Raw genomic sequence first — 14,129 nt, forward strand, 5'->3', positions numbered from 1 at the left:
GAGTATAAAGCCAAGATAAATATTATTATTGTAAATATTTGAATACATATGGTTTTGATATTTAAAAAACATTTGAATTAATTTTATCAAAAATGTTCTGCAGTGATAAAACAACATTTCTAGTGAACCAGGTGAGCTTAAAAGGAGCATAGGATATATAGCCCTGGTATGATTCAAGGGAGTGGGTGGAAGGAGGGAAGTGGGACAACTTAAAGGAAGTATTGGGACAGAGTCCCAGTGTGGGAGCGGAGGAAACCAGGTGAAACAGATCCCAAACCATCAAAATTAGCCAGTTATGAGAGTTTTATTATATACCAGATGGGGCGCGGAACCGTTGGGTCCCGTTCCAACGCAATATTCCACCAAACTGCGCATGCGTGGCTGACGAGCCCACACTGCGCAAGGGCGACTGCCGTGTTCAAAATTGTGCTAATGATGGCAGAGATTAAGTTAAAGTTAATAAAATGAATAGAGGATCCGTGGAGCTATTTGTAAAATAGGAGGAAACGCCCATTGAGTCGTTGTTTGCCCGTTGTGAGGCGACAAATACACTAAAAAAAAGTGATCTGAAAATCGGCAAAAGCAACCCTCCCCCAACTGCGCATGCGCGACTGTGGACCCGTTTGGTGCCCTTTGTGACGCCAGTCAAGTTAACACAGAAATATTAGATAACAAAATTAAATTAATTAAAGTTTATTAAGGGAAATAGTTCACATCGCAGGACAATGGTTAGTAAAGTGGGCCTAAAATTGTTGCACTATGATGTACTGTTTTTGCAGAGTTTCGGGAACAAATATAGGTACAAACAGACAAACAAGATGAGTTTTAGTTATTACTAGACCAAGTGCAGACCCGTTGGGTCTGTTTCCCCAACGGCGTTTTGGGGGGGGGGGGGGGGATCTGCGGCATCACACTCACATTAACCACCCCCCAAACACACCGGTGGGGGAGGGGGGGTGAGAAGAAGGGAGGGAGGGGAGAGGAGGAGGAGGAAACGGGGACCGGGACAGATTTGGGAGGGAAATGAGAGCGGGGTAGGGGGTGAGAGAGGGGGATGGGGAGAGAGATGTGGGGGAGGGGGGGGTGGGAGTGAGGGGAGGAGGGAGGGAGGTGGAGAGGGGTGGAGGGAGAGGGGAGGGAGCGCGGAGGGGGAAGGGGGGGAGGTGGAAGAGTGGGGAGGGAGGAGGAGAGGGGTAGGGGGAGTGATGGAAGAGGGACAGAGGGGTAGGAGGAAGGGGGCGGGTGGAGAGAGGGAAGGGGGTGGGTAGAGAGAGAAATTTGGTGGGGGAGAGAGGGATGGGTGGAGAGGGAGAGGGGTGAGGAGAGGGAAACATAGAAACATAGAAATTAAGTGCAGGAGTAGGCCATTCGGCCCTTCTAGCCTGCACCACCATTCAATATGATCATGGCTGATCATCCAACTCAGTATCCTGTACCTGCCTTCTCTCCATACACCCTGATCCCTTTAGCCACAAGGGCCACATCTAACTCCCTCTTAAATATAGCCAATGAACTGACCTCAACTACCTTCTGTGGCAGAGAATTCCAGAGATTCACCACTCTCTGTGTGAAAAATGTTTTTCTCATCTCTGTCCTAAAGGATTTCTCCCTTATCCTTAAACTGTGACCCCTTGTTCTGGTCTTCCCCAACAATCTTCCTGCAACTAGCCTGTCCAACCCCTTAAGAATTTTATACGTTTCTATAAGATACCCCCTCAATCTTCTAAAATCTAGCGAGTACAAGGCGAGTCTATCCAGTCTTTCTTCATTTGAAAGTCCTGACATCCCAGGAATCAGTCGGGTGAACCTTCTCTGTACTCCCTCTATGGCAACAATGTATTTGAGCATTGGGCATTGTGACATCACACGATGGAACGTTCACCAAGGGCTGGGGCTCCTGCAAAGGCATATGTAAATGAATCCATTCCGATTGGACATATGTGAACATTGGGCATTGTGACATCACACAATGGAACGTTCATCAGGGGCTGGGGCTGGTGCTGCTTCTATGGGTGAGATGCCAGTTTATTTTTGAAATATTGGGGGGGGGGGGGAAGGATTTGATTAAAAACGTGTGCTTAAACACGACGAAATGTAATGAGGAGCGGATACTTAGAAAGAAAAGTGAAATCTCTACTGAAATGGAAACGATGTCGGCGATTCTGCGTCTGGTTTCGGAGTTGCAGGGAATCAAAGGAAGAAATGCGGCCGGAAGCCGTACATGGAAATGGATCCATTCCGATTGGACGTCTGCGAGCGTCGGGCATCGCGATTGGACGTCTGCGAGCATCGGGCATTATGACATCACACGATGGAAACGAATCAAAAGGCAGAAAGGCAGCCAGACGGCAGCCGGTCGGATGGCACGAGAATTTTATATATTAACTAGACCAAGTGCAGACCCGTTGGGTCTGCTCCCCCAATGGTGTGATCCCCCAACCCAATATTCCACCATGCACCCGTCTCCTCCAATGGAACTGAAACCGTTCTCAAAAGTAAGATTCCAGCACTGCCCTGCCTCTTTAAAAAAAAATCCAATGGCACCTCCCCTGCCTGCTGCAGCAGTGAAAAGTTCAGTGTTCCTGTCTTGCAACTTTGTTTCGAAATGTGTTGAAAGCTGACAGGAAGGAGCAGCGAATCAAAAGGAAGAAAGGCAGCAGGCAGCCGGACGGCAGGCGGCAGCCACAAACTTTTATATATATACTAGACCAAGTGCAGACCCATTGGGTCTGTTTCCCCAACAGCGTTTGCGGGGGGGTGGTGGGGAGGGGGAGTAGGGGCTGCGGCATCACACTCATTTTAACCACCCCCCCAAACTCACAGGTGGGGGGAGAGGGGGGGGGGGGGGGGTAGGTGGAGAAGAGGGGAGGGAGGGGAGAGGGAGGAGGAGGAAACATGACAGATTTGGAAGGGAAAGGAGACAGTCTGGGGGGTAGGGGGTGAGAGAGGGGGATGGGGAGAGAGATGGGGTGTGGGGAGGGGGGGATGGGGAGGGGGAGGGGAGGAGGGGGACAAGAGTGGGGAGTGAGAGGGAGGAGGAGAGGGGTAGGAGGAAGGGGGCGGGTGGAGAGAGGGAAGGGGGTGGGGTAGAGAGGGAAGGGGGGTGAGGGAGAGAGGGAGAGGGGTGAGGGAGAGGGGTGAGGAGAGGGAAACATAGAAATTAAGTGCAGTAGTAGGCCATTCGGCCCTTCGAGCCTGCACCACCATTCAATATGATGAAGGATGATCATCCAACTCAGTATCCTGTACCTGCCTTCTCTCCATACCCCCTGATCCCTTTAGCCACAAGGGCCACATCTAACTCCCTCTTAAATATAGCCAATGAACTGGCCTCAACTACCTTCTGTGGCAGAGAATTCCAGAGATTCACCACTCTCTGTGTGAAAAATGTTTTTCTCATCTAGGTCATAAAGGATTTCCCCCTTATCCTTAAACTGTGACCCCCTGTTCTGGACTTCCCCAATATCTGGAACAATTTTCCTGCATCTAGCCTGTCCAACCCCTTAAGAATTTTGTAAGTTTCTATAAGATCCCCCCTCAATCTTCTAAAATCTAGCGAGTACAAGCCCAGTCTATCCAGTCTTTCTTCATTTGAAAGTCCTGACATCCCAGGAATCAGTCTGTTGAACCTTCTCTGTACTCCCTCTATGGTCTGTTTCCCCAACGGCGTTTGCGGGGGGGGGGGGGGGGGGGGGGGGGTGAGAAGAGGGGAGAGGGGAGGAGGAGGGGTCGGGATAGATTTGGGAGGGAAAGGAGAGCGGGGTAGGGGGTGAGGGGAGGGATGGGGAGAGAGCTTTGGGGAGGAGGGGGGGGGGGGGGAGGGAGGGGAGGGGGGTAGGGGGAGGGTTGGAAGAGGGAAAGGGGGATAGGGGGGGGGTGGGGGGGGAGAGAATGTGGGGGGTGGGGTAGAGAGGGAAGGGGGGGTAGAGAGAGAGAGGGAGAGGGGTGAGGAGGGGTGAGAAGAGGGGGTGGGAGAGGGAAACACATAGAAATTAAGTGCAGTAGTAGGCCATTCGGCCCTTCGAGCCTGCACCACCATTCAATATGATCAAGGATGATCATCCAACTCAGTATCCTGTACCTGCCTTCTCTCCATACCCCCTGATCCCTTTAGCCACAAGGGCCACATCTAACTCCCTCTTAAATATAGCCAATGAACTTGCCTCAACTACCTTCTGTGGCAGAGAATTCCAGAGATTCACCACTCTCTGTGTGAAAAATGTTTTTCTCATCTCGGTCATAAAGGATTTCCCCCTTATCCTTAAACTGTGACCCCCTGTTCTGGACTTCCCCAACATCTGGAACAATCTTCCTGCATCTAGCCTGTCCAACCCCTTAAGAATTTTCTAAGTTTCTATAAGATCCCCCCTCAATCTTCTAAAATCTAGCGAGTACAAGCCAAGTCTATCCAGTTCATTTGAAAGTCCTGACATCCCAGGAATCAGTCTGTTGAACCTTCTCTGTACTCCCTCTATGGTCTGTTTCCCCAACGGCGTTTGCGGGGGGGGAGGTGAGAAGAGAGGGAGGGAGGAGGAGGAAACGGGATAGATTTGGGAGGGAAAGGCGGGAGCGGGGGTAGGGGGGTAGGAGGGATGGGGAGAGAGCTTTGGGGGAGGGGGGGATGGGGAGGGAGGGGAGGGGAAAGCAGGGTGGGATGGGGAGAGGGGTGGGGAAGCGAGAGTGATGGAAGAGGGACCAGAGGGATAGGGGAAGGGGTGTGGGGGGAGAGAGGTCTGTAGGGGTGGGGTAGAGAGGGAAGGGGGGTGGGGGGAGAGAGGGATGGGAGAGGGGTGAGGAGTGGGGTGGAGAGAATGGGAGAGAAGTGGAAGAGTGGGGGAGGGGAGGGAGGGGTAGGGGTTAGCGTAGCGTAGGGGTTAGTGGTAGAAGAGGGACAGAGGGGTAGGGGGAAGGGGGTGGTGGTAGAGAGGGTGGGGGTGGTGGTAGAGAGGGAAAGGGGGTGGGGGAGAGAGATGGGTGGCAGAGGGAGAGGGGTGAGGAGAGGGACACATAGGAACATAGAAATTAAGTGCAGTAGTAGGCTATTCGGCCCTTCGAGCCTGCACCATTCTCCATTCAATATGATCACGGCTGATAGAAACATAGAAACATAGAAATTAGGTGCAGGAGTAGGCCATTCGGCCCTTCGAGCCTGCACCGCCATTCAATATGATCATGGCTGATCATCCAACTCAGTATCCCGTACCTGCCTTCTCTCCATACCCTCTGATCCCCTTAGCCACAAGGGCCACATCTAACTCCCTCTTAAATATAGCCAATGAACTGGCCTCAACTACCTCTGTGGGAGAGAGTTCCAGAGATTTCACCATTCTCTGTGTGAAAAAAGTTCTTCTCATCTCGGTCACAAAAGATTTCCCCCTTATCCTTAAACTGTGACCTCTTGTCCTGGACTTCCCCAACATCGGGAACAATCTTCCTGCATCTAGCCTGTCCAACCCCTTAAGAATTTTGTAAGTTTCTATAAGATCCCCTCTCGGTCTCCTAAATTCTAGAGAGTATAAACCAAGTCTATCCAGTCTTTCTTCATAAGACAGTCCTGACATCCCAGGAATCAGTCTGGTGAACCTTCTCTGCACTCCCTCTATGGCAATAATGTCCTTCCTCAGATTTGGAGACCAAAACTGTACGCAATACTCCAGGTGTGGTCTCACCAAGACCCTGTACAACTGCAGTAGAACCTCCCTGCTCCTATACTCAATTCCTTTTGCTATGAAAGCTAACATACCATTCGCTTTCTTCACTGCCTGCTGCACCTGCATGCCTACTTTCAATGACTGGTGTACCATGACACCCAGGTCTCGCTGCATCTCCCCCTTTCCCAATCGGCCACCATTTAGATAATAGTCTGCTTTCCCGTTTTTGCCACCAAAATGGATAACATCACATTTATCCACATTATACTGCATCTGCCAAACATTTGCCCACTCACCCAGCCTATCCAAGTCACCTTGCAGTCTCCTAGCATCCCCCTCACAGCTCCCCCCCTCTCCATACCCCCTGATCCCTTTAGCCACAAGGGCCACATCTAACTCCCTCTTAAATATAGCCAATGAACTGGCCTCCACTACCTTCTGTGGCAGAGAGTTCCAGAGACTCACCACTATCTGTGTGAAAAATGTTTCCCTCATCTCAGTACTAAAGGATTTCCCCTTTATCCTTAAACTGTGTCCCGCGTGTCCTGGACTTCCCCAACATCTGGAACAATCTTCCTGCATCAGACAAATGCAATTCAGGACTTTTCACTTCACAAGCAAATCAGAAATGACAGTTAGTGAAGAATTTGAATAATCACTGAGCGTTCTCTATGGCAACAATGTATTTGAGCATTGGGCATTGTGACATCACACGATGGAATGTTCACCATGGGCTGGGCTCCTGCAAAGGCATATGTAAATGAATCCAATCCGATTGGCCATCTGTGAGCATCGGGCATTGTGACATCACACGGTGGAACGTTCACAGGGAGCTGCTTGTGTGGGTGAGAATCCAGTTCCCTTTTGAAATATTGAGGTGGGGGGGGGGGGGGGGGGGGTGTAGGATTTGATTAAAAAAGCGTACTTAAACACGACGAAAAGTAACGAGGAGCGGATAGTTAGAAAGAAAAGCGAAATCTCTACCGAAATGGAAAAGACGTCGGCGATCCTGCGTCCGGTTTCGGAGTTGCGGAGCGTCAAAGGAAGAAACGCGCGGCGGACGCCGTACGGCGGCAGGCGGACTGATTTGAGTTTTATATATATAAGATAGATAGATAGATAGATAGATTATTGAATAAAATTATTTAGTTTAATAATTATTATTATATTATAATTATTATATATATATATAATAATTATAATATAATAATGATTATTAAACTAAATAATTTATATATATATATTATAATCCTTAAAACTACCCTAAATTAGTTTAAAATCCAGGTTTGTCCGCAATTCTTTTCATCTATGAGGTGCTCTCAATTAAACATAAAATATTCTGGTTCATTTGACTGGATAGGTTAAATCAAACTGATAGTTTTTGAAGATTTTAAATGCTTACATCCTCAAAAAAATTGCAACCTATATGCCATCCCGAAGTAATACAATAGAGCAAAATAATCTCGGACAAAAAGAAAGTAATGTTAAAGATCGGCTTTTAGTGCTGAAAATAAATATGACCCCAGGAAATGAAGGCATACATCTTCTTTAGATAAAGATCACAAAGCTGTGGGAAACAAGCAGTGGTCGCAAGGGAGATAACAAATACAGGGATTGTGCCAATAGATGGGAGGTAAACCAAAATGGGGGAAATGGGGGAAGAAGGAAAATAATGTGGAGGTAGCAGAATGTGAGAAACAGATTAGCACGTTACTTACGTTAAAATGGGTAATAAAGCAGTTTGGGCAATAACTATCAGTCCTATCAGCTTGTATTCCTTGTGAAACAACGTAATCAATTAGCAGGAGCAAATTTGATGATTATTTGAACGATAGTTACAAATTGTTGTCAAATAGCAATACCTCCTCCTTTTGTGACCTCATCTATTGTCCTTTTTCTTAACATTTTATGTTTATGTTAGATTGCCAGCATCAACCCTGCATGACCACTCCTTGTTCAAGAAGGAACTGCAGATGCTGGAAGATCGAAGGTACACAAAAATGCTGGAGAAACTCAGCGGGTGCAGCAGCATCTATGGAGCGAAGGAAAAATAGCGAAGGACCACTCCTTGCCTTTTTTTTGATATAATCACTCAACACCACAATAGTGCAGCTAGACTTGAAAAACATACCACAATCTTCTACAGCCACATAAATCTCACATTCAACCTGAAGTCAGTGCATGTCCAGGGTAAATTTTGAAAATTTGGAATAAAAAAACTGGCTCAGAATTAGGCTTGGGCCAAGGTTATTACTATTCATAATCAGTATATATGAGAATCTGAGAGTAGTCTTATTTGTGGATGATGTGAATCTAAGTAAGGACTGCAAATGTGAGGGGAGAATTTAGAATTTAGAAAAAGGTTAAGTGAACCTTGACAAATGAAACTTAATCCAAACGTATCAATCCTATTCTATATTCGATCAGGGCCAAGAGCATAGACGGAGAAAGAATGGGTTTCTTTCGCCATCAAAGGGGTCACATTTATGTGTGAATCTGGGCAATGTGGGCACAGTCCCAAATTAATACCTCTTATGTACGATATGATAAAACTTTATTTTATCTGAGTTCAGAGAGTTTGGAAGAAGACTGAAAAGCAGGACTTCTAGGGTGGTTATCTCTGGATTGGTTCCGCTACCTCGTGCTAGTGAGGGCAGGAAAATGGAGAGAGGGGATCTGAATGTGTGGCTGAGGGGCTGATGCAGGGAGCAAGGATTTAGATTTATTGACCGCTGGGATCTCTTCTGGGGTAGGGGCGACCTGTACAAAAGGGACGAGTTACACCTTAATTGGAGGGGGACCGATGGCTCTGGCAGGCAGGTTTGCTACGGCTACTCGTGTGGGTTTTTAAACTAAATAGTGCTGGGGAGGGGGGGGGGAGATGACAAATAGGGAGTATAAAGATGGAGTTGAAGGGGAAGCGAGTACAGGAAAAGTTACAAAAGACTCGAATTAAAGGGAAGGACAGTTCGAGAAGGGATAAGAGAGTAAGGTCAGGGCCAATTGCGAGTGGTGCGAGACGGGAGGTGAATACCGAGGTCAAAGTGTTGTATATGAATGCGTGAAGTATAAGAAACTGAGCTTGAGGCTCAGCTAGAAACTGGCAAGTATGATGTTGTGGGAATTACTGAGACGGCTGCAAGAGGGCCAGGGCTGGGAACTGAATATTCAAGGGTATACCTCCTATCGAAAAGACAGACAGGTGGGCAGAGGGGGTGGTGTAGCTCTGTTGGTGAGGAATGAAATTCAGTCCCTTGCAAGGGGTGACATTGAAACAGGAGATGTGGAGTCAGTATGGATAGAACTAAGGAATTGCAAGGGTAAAAGGACCCTAATGGCCCCCACACAGTAGTCTGGATATAGGGTGCAAGTTGAATCAGGAGTTAAAATTGGCATGTTGTAAAGGTAATGCTACAGTTGTTATGGGAGATTTCAACATGCAGGTAGACTGGGAAAATCAGGTTGGTACTGGACCCCAAGAAAGGGAGTTTGTGGAGTGCCTCCGTGATGGATTCTTAGAGCAGCTTGTACTGGTGTTTAGTGTTGTGTAATGAACCGGTTTTGATAAAGGAACGAGGTTAAGGAGCCATTAGAAGGTAGTGACCATAATATGCTCAAGTTTAATCTACAATTGGAGAAGGAGAAGAGTAGATCGGAGGTGTCAGTGTTACAGTTGAATAAAGGGGACTAAAGAGCCATGAGGGAGCTGGCCAGTTGAATGGAAAGATACACTAGCAGGGATGACAGTGGAACAACAATGGCAGGATCATAATACAGGTGCAGGACCAGTTCATTCCTAAGAGGAAGAAAGATTCCAAGGGGAGTAAGGGGCGACCGTAGCTGACAAGGGACGTCAGGGGCAGTATAAAAATAAATGAGAAACACAATGTAGCAAAGATTAGCGGGAAGCAAGAGGATTGGGTAATATTTAAAGAGCAACAGAAGATAACTAAAAAGGCAATACGGGGAGAAAAGATGATGTACGAAGGTAAGCTAGCCAAGAATATAAAGGAGGATAATAAAAGCTTCTTTAGGTATGTGAAGAGGAAAAAATTAGTTAAGACCAAAGTTGGACCAATGAAGACGGAAAAACGTGAATTTATTACGGGGAACAAGGAAATGGCAGATGATTGAACAGGTACTTTGGATCCGTCTTCACTAAGGAGGACACAAACAATCTTCCTGATATAGTAGTGGCCAGAGGATCTAGGGTGACGGAGGAACTGAAGGAAATCCACATTAGGCAGGAAATGGTGTTGGGTAGACTGATGGGACTGAAGGCTGATAAATCCCCAGGGCCTGATGCATCCCAGGGTACTTAAGGAAGTGGCTCTAGAAATCTTGGACACATTGGTGATAATTTTCCAATGTTCTATAGATTCAGGATCAGTTCCTGTGAATTGGAGGGTAGCTAATGTTATCCCACTTTTTAAGAAAAGCGGGAGAAAGAAAACAGGGAATTATAGACCAGTTAGCCTGACATCGGTGGTGCGGAAGATGCTGGAGTCAATTATAAAAGATGAAATCGCGGCACATTTGGATAGCAGTAACAGGATCGGTCCGAATCAGCATGGATTTAAGAAGGGGAAATCATGCTTGACTGATCTTCTGGAATTTTTTGAGGATGTAACTAGGAAAATGGACAAGGTAGAGCCAGTGGATGTAGTGTACCTGGACTTTCAGAAAGCATTTGATAAGGACCCACATAGAAGATTAGTGGGCAAAATTAGGGCACATGGTATTGGGGGTAGAGTGCTGACATGGATAGAAAATTGGTTGGCAGACACGAAACAAAGAGTAGGGATTAACCGATCCCTTTCAGAATGGCAGGTAGTGACTAGTGGGGTACCGCAAGGCTCGGTGCTGGGACCGCAGCTATTTACAATATAATTCAATGATTTAGATGAAGGCATTCAAAGTAACATTTGTAGATGACACAAAGCTGGGTGGCAGTGTGATCTGTGAGGAGGATGCTATGAGAATGCAGGGTGACTTGGACGGGTTGGGGAAGTGGGCAGATGCAGTTTAATGTGGATAAATGTGAGGTTATCCACTTTGGTAGCAAAAACAGGTAAGCAGATTACTATCTAAATGGCTTCAAGTTGGGATAAGGGGAAGTATAACAGGAACTGGGGGTCCTTGTTCATCAGTCTATGAAAGTAAGCATGCAAGTACAGCAGGCAGTGAAGAAAGTGAATGGCATGTTAGCCTTTATAACAAGAGTTGAGTATAGGAGCAAAGAGGTCCTTCTGCAGTTGTATAGGGCCCTAGTGAGACCATACCTGGGGGAGTCCAGAACCAGGGGCCACAGTTTAAGAATAAGGGGTAAGCCATTTATAACGGAGACGAGGAAATACTTTTTCGCACAGAGAGTTGTGAGTCTGTGGAATTCTCTGCCTCGGAGGGCATGGAGGCCGGTTCTCTGGATACTTTCAAAAGAGAGCTAGATAGGACTCTTAAAGATAGCAGAGTCAGGGGATATGGGGAGAAGGCAGGAACGGGGTACTGATTTTGGATGATCAGCCATGATCACATTGAATGGCGGTGCTGGCTCGAAGGGCCGAATGGCCTACTCCTGCACCTATTGTCTATTGTCTATTTAACCCAGGAGGGAAATTGATCTGCCAACAGTCATAAAATAAAATACATGAAATATGAAATTAAAATGTCGCGTGGAAAGGATTGGAGATGTGCAAAGATTGTAGAGGAGAGGGTGGGGGGGGGGAGGGGAGGAGTGTCAGTCTACCCCACGCCAGAAGGGGGAGGAGTTGTACAGTTTGATAGCCACAGGGAAGAAGGATCTCCTGTGGCGTTTTGCACTGCATCTTGGTGGAACCAGTCTGTTGCTGAAGGTGCTCCTCAGGTTGACCAGTGTGTCATGGTGGGGGTGAGCTGTATTGTCTAAGCTGGTTTGAGGAGCATCCTCCGCTCCAAGACCACCTGCCCAGGATGGAGCCAGCCTTCTTGATGAGTTTGTTAATATGAGTTGATAAGTTTGTTATATTCACCAAGGACAAGACAATGGAAGATGGGGAGTTCAGAGAGGAGTATGTGGACAGATTGGAGTAGGTAGCATTGAGAATGGAGAGGTGTTAGACTTTACTGGATGATTGATAAATCCTTAGGGCTATACGAGATCTATCAAAGATTGGTATGGGAAGCAAGTGAAAAGATTGCTGGGACCCCTATAGAGATTAGCACATCTCCATTAGGTAAAGTGACAGAAGACTGGAAGATAGTTAATGTTGTTCCTTTATGTTAGAAGAGCAGCAGGGGTAAGCTAACTGCAGGCTAATGTGCTTCACCGCCCACCCCCCACTGACATCAGTCTGAAGAAGGATCTCGACCCGAAACGTCACCCATTCCTTCTCTCCAGAGATGCTGAGTTACTCCAGCATTTTGTGTCTTCGATTTAAACCAGCAAAGGAGACTGGGAGCTGACCTGATAAATGTCTATAAAATTATAAGAGACAGGAGTACGGTAGTAGTACGGTCAGAATAATTCCCCTAGGGCAGGGGTATCAAAAACAAGAGGCGATTGGTATAAGTTGAGAGGAAGAAGTTTTAAAGGTGATTTAAGGGAGATGTTTGACACAGTGGTTGATATCTGAAACTCACGACCAGAGGAGGTGGAATCAGATATAATTGCTAGAATCAGCAGACTTTTTGACATGCACATAAATAGCCCTGGCCTAGAAGGATCTTAACCTAATACAGCCAAATGGGATTAGTGCAGCAGGGCAGGGACATGATGGACGGGAAGGATTCTGTTTGCGCGTGATGCAACTCTGCGACAAATGATGATGAAATTGCTAAAACTAAAGCTGAGAATCCAAGATGCTTGATTCTTACTCAACATATCGAACTATTGTGGGAGAGCAATCAAAACAGACTACAGAATGCTGAACTACAGAACCAAAATAGTGGAATATATATAACTCAATGGAACCTGTCATCTATCTGTCTGGTGCCTTGGTAACGCTTAATCATGAGGACTGTCTCATTTTGTGTTGCGTGCAAGATAATTAACTGCAAAGAAAAGGTAAATCAGAATTATTATATTTGATTAAATTTGAAGGGTTGATATGATCCCACTTTTATAATGTAAAAATAGAACATAGAACAGTGCAGCACAATAACACTTAGGCCCACAATGCCTATGCTGAACATGATGCTAAGTCCATCTCGTATCTACCTGTGTATGATCCGTACTCCTCCATTCCCTCCATATCCATATGCCTATCCTAAAGCCTAATACATACACTATTGTATCTTTCTCAATCACTAACCCTGACTGCAGCATGTTCTTGGCATTCACCACCCTGTGTTAAAAAGATGACCTGCACATCTCCTTTAAACTTTGTTCCTCTCACCATAAAACCGTGCCCTCTAGTATTTGATTTTTCCATCCTAGGAAAAAGATTCTGACTGTCTACCCTATTTTTGCCTTTCATAATTTTATATATTTCTATTAAGCTCCCCGCAACCACTGGCGTTCCAGAGAAAACAATCCAAACTTGAGAATAACTTCAACAAAGCCAATCAAAGCATGAACATAGATAACAGGACATAGAACACTAAAGCACAGGGACATACTCTTAAGCCCACAATATTGTGCTGAACATGTCACCGAGTTAAATTAATGTCCTTGTCCCTCTCACTATAAAGCCATGACCTCTTGACTTTGACATCTTCATCCTGAGAAAAAAGTTTTAACTGTCCATCCTATCTATGCTCTTAGAATTTTATATACTTTATAAAGTTCCGGTGGCGCTACCCAGCGGGTCGTCCCTTTGCCGGGGGGGCTCGCTGGACATCGGGCCGTCCGTAGCGGCGACTACAGAGGGTCAGGGCCCCGACCACGGGTGAACAAGGGAGGAGGAGGAGGAGGACTGTGTGAACTGTATTGCCTTCCACCACATAAGAGGTAGGCCAATTAGGACTGAGATGAGGAAAAGCTTTTTCACCCAGAGAGTTGTGAATCTGTGGAATTCTCTGCCACAGAAGGCAGTGGAGGCCAATTAACTGGATGTATTCAAGAGAGAGTTGGATATTGCTCTTAGGGCTAGCGGAATCAGGGGATATGGGGAAAATGCAGGAACAGGGTACTGATTTTGGATGATTAGCCATGATCATATCGGATGGCAGTGCTGGCTCAAAGGGCCGAATGGCTTACTCCTGCACCTATTTTTTAATGTTTCTGTGTGTTGTAACTCCTGCGGCAGGATGGAAGAATGGCAGTGATGGACAGGGACGGAAGAGTGCACCAAGATGTCACAGAGGAAGTGGTATTTCAAAATGCTGAAAGGAGATGTGCGGAATTTCTATCTGTTCATGGAATCTGGTTGGAGCTGAACTGAAGCAGTAAGTTTTTCTCTTTCCACAGATGCTGTCTGATTTACTAAATGTATCCAGCATTTTCAATTTTTGTTTCATACGTCCATTTTCTGCAGCTTCTCTGATTTTATACAAAAAGTA

The 14,129-nt window shown here is 46.4% G+C and overlaps 1 protein-coding gene across 2 annotated transcripts in view; it reads right to left on the reverse strand.

Moving 5' to 3' along the window:
* pgap1 (post-GPI attachment to proteins inositol deacylase 1) overlaps positions 1–14,129 on the reverse strand; it is a 154,362-nt gene that overhangs the window by 41,478 nt on the left and 98,755 nt on the right. The window lies entirely within an intron of this gene.

Source organism: Leucoraja erinacea, chromosome 7, assembly GCF_028641065.1.
Source record: "Leucoraja erinacea ecotype New England chromosome 7, Leri_hhj_1, whole genome shotgun sequence".
NCBI classification, from domain to species: domain Eukaryota; kingdom Metazoa; phylum Chordata; class Chondrichthyes; order Rajiformes; family Rajidae; genus Leucoraja; species Leucoraja erinaceus.